Source organism: Macaca nemestrina, chromosome 15, assembly GCF_043159975.1.
Source record: "Macaca nemestrina isolate mMacNem1 chromosome 15, mMacNem.hap1, whole genome shotgun sequence".
NCBI classification, from domain to species: domain Eukaryota; kingdom Metazoa; phylum Chordata; class Mammalia; order Primates; family Cercopithecidae; genus Macaca; species Macaca nemestrina.
The window spans coordinates 13,845,074-13,864,316 of NC_092139.1; the positions used below are offsets into that span (position 1 = coordinate 13,845,074).

Sequence of the window (19,243 nt, forward strand, 5' to 3'; positions counted from 1 at the left end):
CCAGTCTTCTGTGAGCACCCACCTTCTTAGGGTGTGTTGATTTCTATAGATTTTACTCCTCTTGTTATTTCCATAGGTGTGAGATGCACAATGCGAAACCTAGGCCCCAGCTTTTACACCATGATGCGCAGGGTTGTACTTTTTGTACTGAACTGATAGGTGGCCTAGTGGTTATGCCCTGTACTACCATTTTGAGGATCTGGACTCCGTTTCCTGCCTTGCTCTTTGGACCACATTGTCAATTCACACCGGTGGGTATATTCATTTTGGAGGGTGGGAACTGCAGCAACAGGGAAGCCAGAGACTTCCTCCTCCTTGGTCACCACCAAAACCAACACTTCCAAAATTTCAGCCTAGCCACATTCCTCAAGGAACCGGTTAGAGCTGGTTGCAGTAGTGGGTTCTGAACACTTATTAACATAAGACATGATTTACAGCTTTTTAAAGAAATTTTTACAGATGCTAATATTGTAATCATTTGCATTCTACACCCTTGTGTATAAAGTATTCAGTTACTGTTATTTTGATAACCCAATCTCTAGAGTTGCTAAGCTTCTAAAAGCCTTAAATGTCTGATGAAAACCTGCTTTTCCATGAACCTGTTCTTACTACCAAAGATTGACAGTGGTTGATGTTTGTGGGTACCTTTAAGACTTTGTTACAAGTATGTTACATAAATACACCAAGATAAGTTTATGGGGAATGGAATGGGTGTATTCTTTGATACCTAGTTAACCAGTTGGTGCTTAACAGGAGAATTTTTCATTGGAGAATTGCTACCAAGTAACATTTTGGTGAGTGAAAAGGAGGGCCTTTGGTACAAGTATTTGACTAGAGACATTGCTTCTACAATTTCTTAATCATTGTGAAAAATCACATATTTAAATGGAATTATTTTAATTTTTAAATACTGTATAGTATTTGTAGACAGGTATAGTTTTGATCTTTATTTGGTGTTTTATATGCAGTTATTTAAGTTCTGAAAATGAGCATATAATTTGAAGGCAGCTTATTTGAGGGAATGTTTGAAATAAAGATTGTCGAGGGGCTTTTGTTTGATTTGGCAAATGAGATACAGTGTTGAATGAAGTCCTAAGTGGTAACAGCTATTTTCCCTTAAAGGAAAACTTGCTGTGAGCTCTTAGAAAGCATGTATTCTACAGTTTCAAAGGTTTCTTGGTTTTAACACTCAAAAAATAAGGTGAGGCCAGGCAAGGTGGCTCACGCCTATAATCCCAAAACTTTGGGAGGCTGAGGCAGGAGGATCACTTGAGGCCAGGAGTTCAAGACCAGCCTGGGCAACATAATGAGACCCCGTCTCTACCAAAAAAAAAAAAGTGAGACAATTGGGCTTGCAGACTGGAATTTATAGTAGGTAAACTATATACTTCATTAAAGTATAGTAAAAGACTCAATTAACTAGAGTGTGGGGAATGGGTATTCTGTTTAGCTGAACTTTAAGCAGAAATTCCTTCTTTATCTTGGCCTTTGTTGAAAAATTTCCTGAGACTAGCTTATCAGGAGCTGCTATATATTGAAACTAACCTCTTTGATTTTGGTTCTTATAGTCCCTGTATAGAAAATGCAGGAGATTGGGCTGAAAATCTGTTAATCATCCCTGGCCCTTCCAACCTTGGAAGTCGTAGATTTTAGACATGCCTGCTGTGAATTTGCTTTGCTTTGCTTACGTTTATCTTACCTTTTTCTCCTTATGCCAGAGTGCAGGAAGAGTTTTAATACTATTTATATTAAAATAAGAACTTCACAATGTTGAACAGATTGTTTTGGTACCACTTGCAAGTAACCAACCAGTAGACTTTTATCAGGCGAAAATGGCTTATTATTTATATTTGATTATTAAAAGCATAGGTATATAAAGCATACTGTGAAGTTATTGCTTTCCTTGTAACTACTTACAAGTTTTGAAAGTATTAAAAAGTTAGTACTTTTTAATAAAAGTACTAAAACTAAAATACTCAGCAGTATATTGGTTGAATAGGATGATGCTGGCTACAAATTTTATTTTGAAAATTGCAACTTAGGAAGATAGAACTGTTTTGTAAAGGAGAAAGTAGGGATTGATGCTTCATGGGGTAAAAAAAAAGAAAAACTTCAGCATTTGTGTTTCTTTTGAGAATCATACATAAGAAACAAAATTGCATAAATTGTAATAGACCTTGGCCAGTTGATTTCATAATCGGGGTGTGTGTGTGTTTGTATGTACACATACACATAAAATACATGTGGGTTTTCTAGAGCTGGAAATGATTGTCATATTATTAAATACAGATGAAAAGTTCAAGTATCAGGTGTAGTTTGAGAGAAAGTACACCTAGTTTTGAGATGTAGTTTGGGGACAATACATCTAAGTGTAATAAAAAACATACCAGAATTAAACTTTCTATACATATTTTTTCCAAGTAACCTATTTAAATCTTAGTGAAATAAAGATTTTTAAAATGATATAAAAGAAAAAAATTGAAGTTTTTATTTTACAACATTAGAAGCATTATTATGGTTTACACCAGAGTACCCATGACTGTTGTGTAAATAAGCTACTTGTTCAACCTGGAGTTCCAAAGGACTTTTACTTTAAATGAGTGTCATATAGTCTGTTATGTCTTACATAAGGTAAAATACTTTCAGTGGGAGTTTAACCTTCATTCTCTTGCCTGAGAAGCATGTACATTAAGAGAAACATTGCTCCCCTATGTGTAAATAATTTAATTATAGTTAGATTCACAGAGCTTGACTTGTTACTAGCATCAAATAAACTTAAAGGTTTTCGTCTCCTAGTTTTTGTGTTTTTTGTTTGTTTGAGACAGAGTCTTGCTCTGTCTCCCAGGCTGGAGTGCAGTGGTGCGATGTCAGCTCACTGCAACTTCTGCTTCCTGAGTTCAAGCGATTCTCCTGCCTCAGCCTCCTGAGTGGCTGGGATTACAGGTGCCTGCCACAATGCTTGGTTAATTTTTGTATTTTTAGTAGAGATGGGGTTTCGCCATGTTGGCCAGGCTGGTCTTGAACTCCTGACCTCAAGTGATCCACCTCGCCTGCCTTGGCGTCCCCAAGTGCTAGGATTACAGGCGTGAGCCACCGCGCCCAGCCCCTCTCCTAGTTTTGTAAGAGCTTGTGATATTAACTGTGGAGCAGATGTCGTAGTTTGCTTATGTACATTACTGTCAGTTTGGAAACTCGGTGTTTGAAACTGGTATAAACCAAAGCCCCATGCTAATTAATTGATATTTTGAATGTAAAAGCTGTTTCTTGTTTTTACATTGGCACTTTCCACTTTGATTCTTGAGATACTTTATTAGATAAACCATCCATGCTTTGCCCATCATAGGTGGCCATTGTGACTTCATGGTTTTTTGTTTGTCTGATCCTGTTAATTAGAAAGTGAGGAGAGAATGATTGTGTTCTTTCATCCTCTCAGTGTCTTAGTACTCCTTACACCTGCGTTACATTATGACCTACCTTTGCTATCTGCCAGTTTTGGGGTCATCTTAAGTCAGAATTCATATTCTGCTTCACTGGAGTGAGAAGGGTCTCCTCACGTATTATCATGCTTCTGAAGTTGGTATATATAAGCCAACTTGATTATGGAGAGAGAGAGAGAGAGTGTGTGTGTGTGTGTGTGTGTATGTGTGTGTGTGTGTGTGTAGGAAATCACTGATAAAATTTGAGCCAACTATGGAAAGTGACAGTTTTGATTGCAGGGCACACGTTTTTATTCTAGTCAATAAAAAATGCAAAATTCATATTACTGTTTTAGTCCTGGGTCTTCTCATCTCTGTGTATTAATTCAGTCCTCTGCCTTTAGGAGTTCCCTGAGAGTCACTCACAAGCTTTGGTATTATTGATCCCTACCTTGGTTCCAAGGCAGCAGCTAGAGAAATCCTGGAACCCTTCAAGAATTTCAACAGTGTTCTAGAAATAAAGATTTAGAAAATAAGAGGAAAGTATAGACAACGTTGGATAGAGTTTACAAAGGGAAGGCTGCTCTGAATATATGCCACAGTTTTAGATTTCAGTTAAAGATTTAATTTAAATACATACACATCTAAAAGAGTCATGCATTATTTGACCAGCTGTTAGAATTAAAAATGAATCTGTATATCCTAATACCCTCTTCAGTAGGGTATAGATTTGTAATTGAGTCACTTAGCTGTGGGTTGTGTTTATATGTCACTTCTCATGTGACTGTGATGGCTTTAATAAGGATGTGCTGTTTAAGTGTAAAGGCCCCCTCACTGGCCTTTATGGATGATAGTATTGATGGCTTGCCTGTTTTATTTTCCAAGCACTTTATAAACTATTCCCAATTCTGTCAGGACTATCCTTGTTTCACAAATAGGGAAATCAAGACACTACCACATACAATGATGAAATGAGCCACAGAATGTGTCTGGGCTGGTTCCCAGGCCTGTGCTTGGAACACAAGCCTTTATGGTGCTCTTGTAAGCTGTTTGGCTAAGGGGGGCTCACATGAATGCTTCCCATTTCATAGTGAGGCTTTATGCTTCCACGTGAGCTTACACCCAAGGATCCCAATGGCGTCTACATTTAAATAAGCTAGCCACACCCCCAGTAGGGAGAGTCTGGGTATAAATTGTGCAGTTGGCAGTTAATTGGAGTAGCATATTTCTGCTTTGAAGTTAACTGTATATGGATCGAAAAAGAAACTTTATGTTCCCTTTTCCCAGTTTTTTGGTTTAAGACAGTCTCTCCTTAGCAGTTATTTTTTTGTTAGATAATTGCTGGCTTTTACACTTTCTTTTTCTGAATCCTTCGTGCTCCATTTAAGAGCTTGTCGAAGGCTGTGCTTCAGTTGACGATCTGTAAAGCTCTGCTCTTCTGCTGGAAGCTGGTGACTTGAGAACTTTTTGAGTGGTCTCTTTTGAAGAAACTCCTGTCTAGTGGAAATATGGTGGAATTTATTAAAATTTTAAATTGGAATTATAAATTTAGGTTGACAGAATCCTTGCTCTTGTGAAGGAAGTGGGCTAAGACTGGGAGTATCCAAATGCATGAAGTGCTCAGAATCCTGCCTCAAGATCAGTTACACTTAAAAACAGCAACAAGAGGACGGGTGTGGTGGCTCACACCTGTAATCCCAGCACTTTGGGAGGCCAAGGCTGGCGGGTCACCTGAGGTCAGGAGTTCGAGACCAGCCTGGCCAACATGCCGAAACCCCGTCTCTACTAAAAATACAAAAATTATCCTGGTGTGGTGGCACGCACATGTAGTGTCAGCTACTCGGGAGGCTGAGGCAGGAGAATCGCTTGAACCCAGGAGGCGGAGGTTGCAGTGAGCCGAGATGGCACCACTGCACTCCAGCCTGGGCGACAGAGTGAGACTCCGTCTCAAAAAAAGTAAAAATAAAAACAGCAACAAGAAAAATGCAAATAAAACTTCTCTGGGGAAGTTGTAAAAAAGTGAGCCATCAAGTGGCAAAACCTGGTACAAGAATGCTTTTGAAAAGCTGCCTTTGGTGAAGCCTTGATCCTGGGAGATGGCTTAGAAAAACTTGAGAACATAGTTTAAATAAATAGTTACTCAAGAATGGTGAAAGAAATATATTTCCTATTGTGGGAAATTATTTCTGAATAGTTTTGGTAGAGCGTAAAAAATGTATTATTAGGGGATTAAAATAACATTTTATGTCGTTTAGATAGACTAGGCATGCATTTTATGTCATTTAGATAGACTTGGCATGCTTCTGAAATAATTTATAAATGGACGTATCTATGTGTCCTCTCGTGGTGGTGTGATACATACTGGTTTTCGTCCACCACCGTTCCTGGCTTCCCCACCCATAACCCCATTACCATGTTGTGTTATATAGGGTGCGTTAGGTCTCAGAAAATAATCTCTGACCTTCTGCTCTCGCTTTACACCTGCCCCAAGGCAAGACTCTAATCTTTACCCAGCTTTCTGATTGTAAGTCTTGAGACCCTCCCTAGAGAGAGGGTGTTGCCCTATACCCCAAGGAAGGGAGGTAAGAAGAGATGACTACATTATGAAGCTTTTATAAAAACCCAGGAGAGGTCAGGCACGGTGGCTTACGCCTGTAATCCCAGCACTTTGGGAGGCCAAAGGCGGGCAAATTGTGAGTTCAGGAGTTTGAGACCAGCCTGGCCATCATGGTGAAACCCCATCTCTACTAAAAATAAAAATAAAAAAAATTAGCTGGATGTAGTGGTGGGGGCCTATAATCCCAGCTACTTGGGAGTCTGAAGCAGGAGAATTGCTTGAACCCAGGAGGCAGAGGTTGCAGTGAACTGGGATTGTGCCACTGCACTCCAGCCTAGGGGACAGAGTGAGATTCCATCTAGAAAAACAAAAACAGAACTGGGGTCAGAGAGCTTCCAGATAGTTGAACACACCTGGAGGGTAGCGCCCCCAGAGAGGGCACGGAAGCCCAGTGCCCCTATGCATTTCTTTATCTGTATTTTTTTATAATAAACCGGTAAACATAAGTATTTCCCCAAGTTTTATGAGATGCTGTAGCAAATTAATAGAACTCAAGGAGGGGGTCTTGGGAACCCCAGCTTGAAGCATCAGTCAAAAGTTCTGGAGGCGCAGACTTCTAATTGGTGTCTGAAGAAGGAGAGAGCAGTCTTGGGGTTAGACTGAGCCCCCAACTTGTGGAATATGACACTATATCCAGGTAGACAGTGTCAGAACCAAATTAGGACACTCAGCTGGTGTCCGCTGCTTGGGAAAAAAACCCACACGTTTGGTCACAGAAGACGACTTCACGACTTCTGTGTGGTGTGAGGGCAGAGGAAAAATGCAGTTTGAGAGTCTTCCCCTAAAACACTCCTTAAGGGCTGCTTGTGAATTATTTCCCTTTTTTACATTGATCTTAAGCCAAGTTGTCCGCTTACAGTGACAGCAAGTGACTGTATCCCTCTGGAGTTCTTATGTAGGCAGTGGAGTGCTAGAATCACTCTGTGCTGTGTCCCTGCCTTGCTGCAATACCTGTTTAGAGTGAAGTAAACTGAGAAGTGGTCCTCACCTCACACACTTCCTAAATCTAGATCGGTATATTATAAAGGATCCTCAGTCTGTTTTTCTTGTTTAAGTACTGAGGCATCTTCCCCAGCTTTCAAATACAATTTTAGGTGAACTCTTAAATTGATGAAGGGTCACCTCTGACTGCCCAGTTGTCGCCTTGTCCCTCAGGCATCATCTTCCCTCTATTTGTATACATATCTTAAACTCTTAGAGGAGTTCCACCTGAAAACAACTGGTTCTACTGGTGTGCTGGAAATTCTGGTGGTCACTGCTAGAATTCTTGCCTGAAATCTGAATACGGAAAGCATCAGGATAAGCAGCAACACAGTAGCAGTTTTCCGGTTGTGGGCACCAGTCTTGTAGTCTGCAAATCTTCCTAAAAGACCAGTGACTCCACATATTTTTTAAAACATAAGATATGCAAAATCGAGATGACAGCTTTATGTTTCTACATAACTGTAAGTCACCTGGGTTTGTTTAAGATAGTTGCAGATGTTCTGTTGCATAAATATTTTAAGTGTCACTGAGCTTGTAAAGTTAGGAATACGCTAACCTGAGTATGAATGGCTCACACAGATGTAAAATATTATATAAAAACACTACTGTGCATGTAGCACATTGTAATGTGTACAAGAACAGATGTTGTTATGGCAACCACATCTGATTCTCAGTCATAATAGTTTGAGCTTTTTGGAGAGGTTATGCCCTGGTGTGAACTCAGAATTTTCAAAGTGATTATTTTAGTATCTCATCTGGTTTAAGGTAATAATGGTAACTGCCTTAAGCATTAACTTGCATCATCTCATTTAATCCTTCTGACATTAAAACAATTAGTGTCCTTCTGCTTATACCATAAGAAAACAGACCTCTAGAGGTTAAATAACATGTTTAGGATCACAAAGCTAGTAAGTGGCAGAGCAAGGATTTAAATACAGATCTGTCCAACTGTAGGGTGGACCACTGCATCCTATCTTTATTTCATAACGAATAAAAGCTTTACTGTGCTATGTCATCCTATCTCTTGTTAAGGAGGTTTGAAGTTATAAGGTGTAAATTTTTTTACATATGGCTGATCAGTAAATTTTTGTCCATGAAAATAGTATTATTGGCACAAATTTTGACTTAAGGCTATAAGCTTCACCTGTGAACTTTTTCTTTTCTCCTTCTTTTACTATCACCCCAGTATCCTGTTATCTCATACCTAAGGCAGTGATGGTTTCTCAGACCTCTCAGATTGAGAAGATGCGGCATGGGTATAAGCTCCCTCAGGTGATTCTGAGGGTTGGGTAGGGCTGGTATGTACTCTTACCTAATTGACTTCCTTCGGGCTTTTTTTTTTTTTTTTTTAAAGATGGAGTCCAGGCTGGAGTGCAGTGGCACAATCTCGGCTCACTGCAACCTCTGCCTCCTGGGCTCAGGAAATTCTCCTGCCTCAGCCTCCTGAGTAGCTGGGATTACAGGCACTGGCCACCACACCCAGCTAATTTTTTGTATTTTTAGTAGAGATGGGTTTCACCATGTTGGTCAGGCCTCCCAAAGTGCTGGGATTACAGGTGTGAGCCACCACGCCTGGCCCTCTGGACCTTTCTTAATGGAATCTGCTGAATACAACCAGATTCATGCCTTTTTTTTTTTTGGAAATGGTGTCTGGCTCTGTTGTCCAGGCTGGAGTGCAGTGACTGCAACCTCCGCCTCCCAGATTGAAGCAATTTTTCTGCCTCAGCGTCCCAAGTAGCTGGGACTATAGGCATGCACTACCACACCCGACTGATTTTTGTATTTTTAGTAGAGACGGGGTTTCACCATATTGGCCAGGCTGGTCTCGAGCTCCTGACTTGGTGATCCGCCCATCTTGGCCTCCCAAAGTGCTGGGATTTCAGGCATGAGCCACCACGCCCGGCCCAGATTAATCCTCTTAAAGTGCCATTAGAATCATGTCCCTTCTGTACTTTGATATCTGCAGCATCTCCTCGGTGCCTCCCAGACATGGCAGCAGACCAGCTTCACGTTCAGGGTCCCCATCCTATCCTCACCCTGCCTGTCCAGTCATGTCGTTCCTTGTTACTCAGAAGTTTGACATAGCAACCATTCTGACTCAGTGGAGTTGAGCAAGGAGTTCCTAGAACACCTTGCTTTCCGGCCTCTGGAACTGCGCCAGAAGCTTTTTGCAGTAAATGCAGATTCTCCACCTAAGTTAGTGGCCCCAACTCAGCAGCTGTTGCCACCCTTCCTGCTGAGAATGAACTAAACATGAAGCCTCTTAGGATTTAGTTTGGGACACATCTGATACATCGCCTCTTTTACTGCAAATATTTATTGGATGTCATGTCTGTAAGCCTTTTCTAGGCAGGGATTCATTCATTCAGTCTGCATTTATTGAGTGCCTGCTTTGTTCTAGCCACTGACATAGATGTTAGAGATACAGCAGGGAAAAAAACCAAAGTCCCAGGGTCTCCCTTTGTAACCCAGGCTGAAATATAGTGGCACCATCATAGCTCACTGCAGCTCTAACCATCCTCCCGCCTCAGCCTCCCAAGTAGCTGGGACTATAGGCCTGCACCACCACACCTGGTTATATACATACATACATACATACATACATACATACATACATATATATATATATATTTGTTTTTAAGTAGAGGTTTCACTATATTTACCCAGGCTGGTCTTGAAATCCTGGGCTCAAGCAGTCCTCCCACCTCAGCCTTCCAAAGTGCTGGGAGCTGGGAGCCACACCTGTGAGATGGCACCCTTGTCCTGCTGCATATTTTAAGGGTTCTGTTTAGTCCATCAATTGAGGTTAGGAAAATGAATGTGCTAAAAGATAATATGTAATGATAATAATTTATAGACATAAATGCCGGCCGTATCTGTTAACTATTTCAGGTTGTATTTTACTAAATCTCTGAGATCACCTGTGATGAGCTTTTAAAATAAATAAAACTTGCCGGGCGCGGTGGCTCACGCCTGTAATCCCAGCACTTTGGGAGGCCGAGGCGGGCGGATCACAAGGTCAGGAGATCGAGACCACGGTGAAACCCCGTCTCTACTAAAAATACAAAAAATTAGCCGGGCGCGGTTGTGGGCGCCTGTAGTCCCTGCTACTCGGGAGGCTGAGGCAGGAGAATGGCGTGAACCCGGGAGGCGGAGCTTGCAGTGAGCCGAGATCGCGCCACTGCACTCCAGCCTGGGCGACAGAGCGATACTCCGTCTCAAAAAAAAAAAATAAATAAAATAAAATAAAATAAATAAAACTTTTAAATCACAGTGTGATTATAATTTTTGTATAATTGGTAGGTAATGTGATGAGCCAGGCTGTTTATAGTTAAATTATTGATTTGCTATTAATGAACTACACCAGCATGAGAGAAAACAAACTTCCTTAAAGTGCTAAAATTAGATTTTTCATCATTCTGTTACCTTTCAAAAGCTTTCCATTTCATTTTTCCCAGGACCTCTTCTCTTGCACTTCTGCTTTTGTAGTGGAAACTTAAGGTGATTTGAAAATTTAACTGTGGGAATTCTCTGAAGATCTTTTTTCTACTGCCACACGCTCAAGTCTGCGAAACAAAGTAGTTGAATGTCTCACTGAAGGAACCCCAGCTGTATTAAATCTATTAGTTAAGCCAGGGTGAATCAGGGCCTTCATTGCCAAAAGTAATATGATACACTGTCCCTGGCCTCTTGGAGTGGAGCAGATTTGCCAATAACATGAACTCTCTACCATTTTTTTTTCTTTAAGTACTTAAAGGTTTTGGAGCCGCCTAGGTTCCATTAATGTATTACTACTCATATTAAATGATTATAGTGTTAAAAATGGTCTGGAAATTTGTATAGACCTTCAAAATGCTGTGTTACATCCACGGTTTGTTCTAGAGGATCTGTCCTTTACTGGGGAGTATTAACAAATGCCTGATACTCACATTTTGGTAAAGGGACCCATCAGTGAGAAATGCCCCTGATTTTGAACCCAGACTACGCTGCTGTTGAAATTATAAGCAGACTTTGTCTGCTTCCGTAATCAACACTGCTGCCTTAAATTTCCCAGTAACCACTTTAAAAAAAAAAAAAAGAATGTGTTTACTTTTAATTGTTGTAAAGTATACATAAACTTTACCATTTTAGCCTTTTTTAATCTTGCAGAACTGAAACTCTATACCTGTTAATAACTCCGTTTCTTCCTTTACCTAGCCCCTGGCAACCACCATTTTACTTTTCTATTCCTATGAATTTGTTTATTCTAAGTACCTCATGAGTGGAATCATACAATATTTGTCCTTTTGTGGTTGATTTTATTCACTTAGTATAATGTTTTCAAGGTTCATGTTGGAACATGTATCAGTACTTTATTCCTTTTCGTGGCTGAATCATATCCCATTATGTGGATATAAACACGTTTCATTTATCAATTGTTTTGAGTTGTTCCTATTTTGGGGGTATTATGAATAATGCTGCTGAGAACGTTGATATACAAGTTTATGTGTGGTCCTGTGTTCCCGCTTCCCAGTTGCTTATGTAACTTTTTGGACTTTTAACTGTTCTCCCAGTTTGACTGGAGCCTGGAGGTAGTTGAGAACAGACAAGCCTCCTATCAACTCCCTCCTTGCAAAAAAGGAAGCCTCTAGTTTCCCAAGGGACTTTCAGAAGAACATGCTTAGAGGATTAACAATGGGAAAATAATAAAGGGGAGACATAGGATACATCTGTTTTTTGAAAAGCTAGCCTGTTATTTAAGGATATCAAGGTTGTGGTTTTCATTTTACAAGATATTGCCCTTATGATTTTGATAGAATCAGATTATTCAGATGTGACTATCTAGTGACTCTTGACCTCCATGGTGATGTTAAGAGTGATTTAAGACAAGTGTCCTCAGAGCTGAATTCTTTCTTCTCTGGATGTGATAGAACCATCTGACTGACTTGAGATGTGTACAGATTCTTGATTCTTAATCTCCGTATTATTGCTTCAGCTGGTTTGGCTGAGCCTTTTAATTTTTGAAGACCATTTCAACCTTGGATATTGAAGTTCTGGCACTTTCAGATGTATGTAGGGAATATGCTGCTGTTTGTTTTTAGTGAATGTCAGAGATAGAGTTCAGTCTGCATGGGTAATGAGAGGAGTGCTGCATCTTAGGTATGGAGGGTGGCCTTGAGACCCAGCTCGCTCATGGGCAAGCAGTTGCTTCACCTCAGCTGCTAATTTGTAAAATGAGAAGAGTTTAGATTAGGCAACCCCTGGGTTCAGTGATTCAGAGTGCTGCTTTTTCATAACAGATTTCAGTTGAAAGATGGAGTCCAGGCTGGAGTGCAGTGGCACAATCTCGGCTCACTGCAACCTCTGCCTCCTGGGCTCAGGAAATTCTCCTGATGTGATTTGGAAGATGAGTCTCAGTCTTTTGACTTTCCTAAGGCCTGTACTGGACATTTGTTTTTTCGTTTTTGGTTTTGTTTTTCCAACCCTCATTTCAGAAACAGAATGTTTGTGTTCCTGCAGTTGAGGAGACACTGAAGACTGGTGATTGTGATTCAGATTCAGTCCAAACTATCTTTTTCCTCACCAGCTGAACAAGCTAACTCTGAAAAGGCACTGCATATTTTTAAAAATATTTTTTATGTCATATGTATGAAATGGATGCCACTGACACAAATGCACTTTTCAGGGGCATTAATTGAAAAATAATGTCCAGAATTAGGGTAGTGTTGTATCAATTGACATCTCCTGAATATGTCACATCCGAATAACAGTTTATTCAGGGAACTGGGGAGACTGACAAGCTGGAGCATAACTTTGGAGAGTGGCCTGTGAGATCACGGAAGGAATGGTGAGAAGAACTGATCCTGGTTCACTGGGAGAAGAGGGGCGTGTCTTAAAGTTTTGAAAGGCTGTCATGTGACTGGGGAATTTATAGCCTAACTGAGAGCTATGGGCAGGTTACACAACATTGTAAAGCTGTCCAGTGTGGAATGAGCTGCCTGGTGGGATTTTGTGCCCCCTCTCACTTGAGGTGATCAGGCAACAATCTTTTAGAGCATGTTTTTTTTGTAGAAAGGATTCACACATGTTGATGGAAAGTGACAAAAAATATTACTTTGACTAAACATTTTTGTATAGAATGCTGTATTTAGATAAAATGTCATCTTTCACCTTGCATAAATTTACACTAAAGAAATGGTTATAAAAATTACAAAGAATAATTGAGAACAGTTAAAAACTTGAAGAAAATCAATGTTTATTTTTGGAGGCAGTTTTGTATTTGGTTATCTTTTATTATCAAACTGGGAGAATAGTAAAAGTCCAGTGAAACTAGTAAAAATAGAGGAATACAGAAACCGCTTATCTTTATTAAGAGTATTATAATACGATTATCCTAGGCAATATAATTGATGTTCATTGTTCAAATTTAGCTTTCAGTACATAAGTGTCGTCATTTGCAAAGTAGTTTTCTTTCTAATCTTCCTGGTTCTCTAACTCCCTCACCCCCCTTTTCAGCCTCAGTACTACTGTACATTTTCCAGTAAGCTTAAGGAAAGAGGAGACTAAACTTTATTTTCTTACCTCTCTCTTGCCGCACAGTTTTATCTGCTAATCCAGAAGATCATTCTGCCCTGGATAGTCAGAATTATGTGTTTTATGGATGGGGGAGGGAGGAGAGGAAAAGGAGGAGGCATCAGAGCTGCCTTTCTATGAAGAGTTTCCGGCATCTGGAGGCTCTTTTGCCCAAGCTTATAGGAGAATGGAAATCAGCTACCTCTGTTCCGGGCTGTGTATTTTAGAAAAAGATTGAGTGGGGTGATTATTTCCAGACTGGCTGTAGGCTCTCAATCTTAAAGCAAAGCTGTATAAGATTAATTTTTTAGGCTGGGCGCGGTGGCTCAAGCCTGTAATCCCAGCACTTTGGGAGGCCAAGACGGGGCGGATCACGAGGTCAGGAGATCGAGACCATCCTGGCTAACGCGGTGAAACCCCGTCTCTACTAAAAAGTACAAAATACTAGCCGGGCGAGGTGGCGGCGCCTGTAGTCCCAGCTACTTGGGAGGCTGAGGCAGGAGAATGGCTTAAACCCGGGAGGCAGAGCTTGCAGTGAGCTGAGATCCAGCCACTGCACTCCAGCCTGGGCAACAGAGCAAGACTCCGTCTCAAAAAAAAAAAAAAATTAATTTTTTTAAATTGCAAATATATAAACCTTTTTGCAACTGGTTTGATTTAAATGTAGGGCTTAATGGCACATGTAAATAAAGTATGTTCACTAGTTCAGATGCAAATCCTAAAATAGAAACAGTAAAGGCTTATTGGCTATAAGAAGAAATAGGGTTTTACTGTGACCACAGTTTTTGATTCAATGAGTGATATAGACAGGTATTAAATATGTTGCTGAGGGAAAGGTAGGAAGGAAAGACAATGTGTAAATACAAGAATGATGGTTTTTTCTTTCAACATTTTATTTTTTAGTTTCTGAAACACACATCAATATATTTTGTTACATATCATTTTAACAAGCCTGACTTTTTTTCAATATAAAATGACTTGATATAGGTACTTTAAAACTTTCTTTTTTAAAAACCATACATTTTATCTTGGGAAAGCTTATCAAAAAAAAAAATACACGTGTACATGAGAAGTTGTTTTTCATTACTTTAGAGCACAACCCCCAACTTAAAATGAGGTCCACTAAAATATGTAAATATTCCTCCTGTCACAAAAATAAAATCTCATGGTTGGGGAAAAATAATATTTGGCATAGGCCTGAGTGAGCTTGAAAAAAAAGTTAGGATGTTTAACTGTATGGAGGAACATCACGGAGGGAGTCCATCTAGAACCATCTAGCAGAAGAACTAGCCTGTTGCTATTGGAGCTAATCTTGTTTCAGAGACTGATACAAGGTGCATGCTCGGGGGGTACTGAAGATTCACAACAGCCACGAAATCACTTACTCAGAATTAGCCGAAATTCAGTATACAAGAATATATGACAACAGTAGAACAATATCAATAGTTATTCAGTGCCCGGAAAGCAAGCTGTAAGTTTAGAACAAGAACCTCAACAGGAACAATAGTCAACATGTTTATAAGACTTTGAAGGTGAGAAAACATTTGCAGATGATGTCTTGTGCCCAAGTACGTTATTTTCCAGCACACTAGGGACAGCATCACAACATATAAAGTAAGAAGAAATCCAAGCTGTTTAATCTTCTACCATTCTCTTGAGTATTAAACCCAGGCCACCTTTGGCCACTTGTGGGGTTTCTTTTTTTCTTTATTCTCTATGTAAATATTGCTTCTTGGGACACCAGCAGTTTTGCTTCTTCACTCTTATCACAGGCTAAGTGTGGAGGGGTGTTACCCTCAGTGTCTTGGATGTTTGTGGATGCTTTGTAATACAGAAGGATATGAATCATCTTCAAGTTACCCTTGGCTGTGGCCCGGTACTTTGCTGTAGCCTCATAATGATCCTTACCATCTGGATTAGCCTCACCTTCTAGTAACATGACGGCAATCTCATGCCTGTTTTTGGAAACTGCATGATGTAGGGGAGTAGAGCCATTTTGATTGACAGCATTCACTTGAGCACCTTTTCCAGAAGGGCTTTTACAGTCTCATTCTGGCCAGCACAAACAGCAGTCTAAAGAGGAGACCAACATTGCATAGTATTTATCATTTACTGGCACTCCAAGTTGAAACAAAAATTCAGCAATTTATGTATGTCTGGTTGAGCCTGCCCAATGCAGTGCACTTATGTCCTGGTCAGTTCTCATAGCCAGGGATTTATTAGCCAGAATCCTCTCCTTCACCTCCTCCAGCTTTCCGCTGTAGGCCCAGTTGCAGACCGTTAGGTTAGACACACACCCTTCTGTTTTGTTTTCCCAGGATTGATGTTTTCTTTCTGATTAGTTTTTATCTTAACAGGTACTGAATGTTTCCACAGAGACATAAAATCTGTTCTTTAAATAGAAGTGTCGTCACAGGTAGCGGTTAACTGATGCTTTGATTCTGTTCATGAGAATCAAATGCTTGTCCCTCTTAGAAAATTGCCAGCGTAACTTGACATTTTTTAGTTAGATCATTGGTTTAAAGAAACTTCAAAAGTCTTCCTCTTAAACCCCAGTGGGGGTTATAAGATATATGTAAAAATTCTTGCATCAGCATCAGTTGGAGTAATTTAAGTATCAAGGGTCTGAAATTCTTACATAGTAACTTGGGTTGATGTTATCAAAAAATGAAATTGTTTATATCATAGTAGCCTGATTGTCTTCCTCATTTTTATTAACTTAGAAAATACAGCTACCCTTTTTTTTTTTTTTTTTTTTTTTTTTTTGACAGAGTCTCACTCTGTTGCCCAGGCTGGAATGCAATGGCGTGATCTCTGCTCACTGCAACCCCCACCTCCCAGATTCAAGCGATTCTCAGGCCTCAGCCTCCCAAATAGCTAGGATTACAGGTATGTGCCACCATGCACAACTAATTTTATTGTATTTTTAGTAGAGAGGGGGTTTCACCATGTTGGCCAGGCTGGTCGCCAACTCCTGGCCTCTAGTGATTGCCTGCCTTGGCCTCCCAAAGTGCTGGGTTTACAGACATGAGCCATGGTGCCCATCCTGACAGCTGCCGTTTTCTTCACTAGTGATAGCATCATTTCTAGCCCTTGATTCCACACTCTTCTCTTCTCCCAACCCCAGGTAAAAGATAATCCCAGAGAGACTGTGTTTTTCTTTACAACTTTAGGGTAGAAATGTTTTTTTAAAAAATCACACTGTAAACTTTTATTTTCTGATCCTTTAGGTTTACTGTGGATTCCCTATCACTTCATACTTTGATCAGACTAATGTTATTTGGTGAAGATTTTCAGTAAACTGTCAGAATTCTTCTGTAGCCATCAAACTTCATGCTTTGGTTTGATTGCCCACTAGGCCCAGATTCTACATTTCGGGTCACCTGCCACTTTTGCATAAATTTGCATCACAGGCTTAGTTTAGATTAGTGACTATTTCCTGGAGGTACTGGTGGCAGGGAACCTTTTTTTCTCTCTTTCAACCTGAGCACTGCTAGTTTTTATCTTTTTTATATTTCACCTAAGATTCCTTTGGAAACAAGGATTTCACAGCTTTTAAAAAAAAGTTTGAAGCTAGGTGCAGTGGCTCACACCTGTAATCCCAGCGCTTTGGGAGGCCGAGGCAGGCAGATCACTTGAGGTCAGGAGTTCGAGACCAGCCTGGCCAACATGCCGAAACCCCATCTCTACTAAAAATATAAAAAAATTAGGCCAGCCTGGTGGCACGTGCCTGTAATCCCAGCTGCTCGAAAGACTGAGGTGGGAAAATCGCTGGAACCTGGGAGGCAGAGGTTGCAGTGAGCTGAGATCACACCACTGCACTGCAGCCTAGGTAACAGAGGGAGACTCCATCTCAAAAAAATAAATGAGATTTGAAAATCACTGGTTTAGGCTAAGTGCAGCTTATGTTTAGGTGTTAACCAGGAAGAAGTAACGATCCTTGTGTAGCTCTCAGTGAAATATTAGAGATTCTTTTCCTAGTGGAAATGAAAGTTTTGCATTCACTAGTGTAACTGATACATTAATCATCACTTTGGGATATGTTCAGGTTTGGGTTCCCGAACATTGTAAAGTAGCAAAGTTATACCTGCAGTTGAAGGAAAGTAGGACACACTATGACATACTAGATCCGCACTTGAAATAGTTTAAAATGTGATCTGGACAAGTTTGGACTTGGAGGCTAGCTTTTTCTTCTGGCTCATCTGTGCCTGTTCAGAGGTGTTCGGCTGGGTTGTCTTTTGCTTATCTAAAACAGGTTTATCTTTTTGTTTGTTTTGTCTTTGTTTTGTTTTACTTTCAGATGATACTAGTAAATGCTTTTCTGCTTTTTTTCTTCCCCTAAAAATACAGACTATACGGTGCCATCCTTGATGTGGTAGCTCTGCAGAACTACCATAGACAAGTTCCACTGATTCTTGGTGTGTCAGATCCTGCAGACCTTACCTTGAGCCTGCTAAACTAGGACTGTCATCTGTTGGGTGATTATCTGTCTGCCTGACCCAGAAGAAGCTGAGTACAGCCTCTGACTAGATCCAGGGCTTTTGGCAGAGCAGTTGTTTCATAAATGATTGTGATTGTTGGTCAGTTAATTACCTCTTTGCTTAAAGTTCACAGTTGCCGATGTTATGTCATCATCCTTCCACTATACAGTGAGCTTACAAATATTTTTTCCTCTTGAGCCAGGTTCTCTGTACCTCTTGGTACATGGAGTAAATGTTTTTACTTTTGATACTTGGAAGAGAGGATCAGATTTTTTTTAATTAAAAATTTTTTATGTGTATTAATTTAAGGGATACAAGTGCAGTTTTGTTACATAGACATATTGTTCAGTGGTGAAATCTGGGCTTTTAGGGCTGGGTGTGGTGGTTCATGCCTCTAATCCCAGCACTTTGGGAGGCCAAGGTGGGCAGATCACTTGCGGTCAGGAGTTCAAGACCAGCCTGGCCAAGATAGCAAAACCCCGTCTCTACTCAAAATACAAATATTCGCCGGGTGTGGTGGCACATACCTGTAATCTCAGCTACTCAGGAGGCTGAGGCAGAATTGCTTGAACCTGGGAGGCGGATGTTGCAGTGAGCCAAGATCACGCCATTGCACTCCAGCCTGGGCAACAAGAGTAAAACTTTCTCAAAAAAAAAAAAAAAAGAAATCTGGGCTTTCAGTGTATCCATCACCCAAATAATGTACAAGGACACCTTATTCAGTCAATGTTGCTAGGAAAATTGGATTACCATGATGCAGAAGAATGAAACTAGACCCTTATCTGTCACCGTATGCAGAAATCAGCTCAAGATAGAAAAAAGACTCAAAGTGAGACCTGAAACTAGGGAAACCTAGGGAAAACTCTCGTGGACATTGATCTAGGCAAAGAATTCATGACTAAGACCTCAAAAGCACAACCAACAAAACCAAAAGAAGATGGGACTTAAACTGAAAAGTTTCTGCACAGATACATATATCATGCATATGGTTTTACTTTATCTGTAGCCTAGGGCCTAGATGAATCTCAGATTTTCATTCCAGCTGTCTGACTCTTGCTTTGTAAGAAAGCACATGAATAGGATTTGGGCCTGGATTAGTACAACTTTAATGTTTGGGCCCTAATCAGTAGATGTGGGTATAATTTGCAAGGGCTAATAGGAATGAGTATGTCTTGTTCACTCAACAGTATTAG

The 19,243-nt window shown here is 40.3% G+C and overlaps 1 protein-coding gene and 1 pseudogene across 2 annotated transcripts in view; one reads left to right on the plus strand and one right to left on the minus strand.

Annotated features, from left to right (window-relative positions):
• Positions 1-19,243, plus strand: part of ADN (activity dependent neuroprotector homeobox) — a 43,399-nt gene that overhangs the window by 2,560 nt on the left and 21,596 nt on the right. Inside the window, exon 2 of one of the 2 annotated variants that reach the window (XM_011722859.3) lies at positions 77-251. The exons of the other annotated variant lie outside the window; for it this stretch is intronic. The gene's annotated coding sequence lies outside the window, so the exon portion shown is untranslated. The remainder of the gene's footprint in view (positions 1-76; positions 252-19,243) is intronic. 2 annotated transcript variants of the gene reach the window in all.
• LOC105470734 (26S proteasome non-ATPase regulatory subunit 10 pseudogene) lies at positions 14,566-16,977 on the minus strand (annotated as a pseudogene).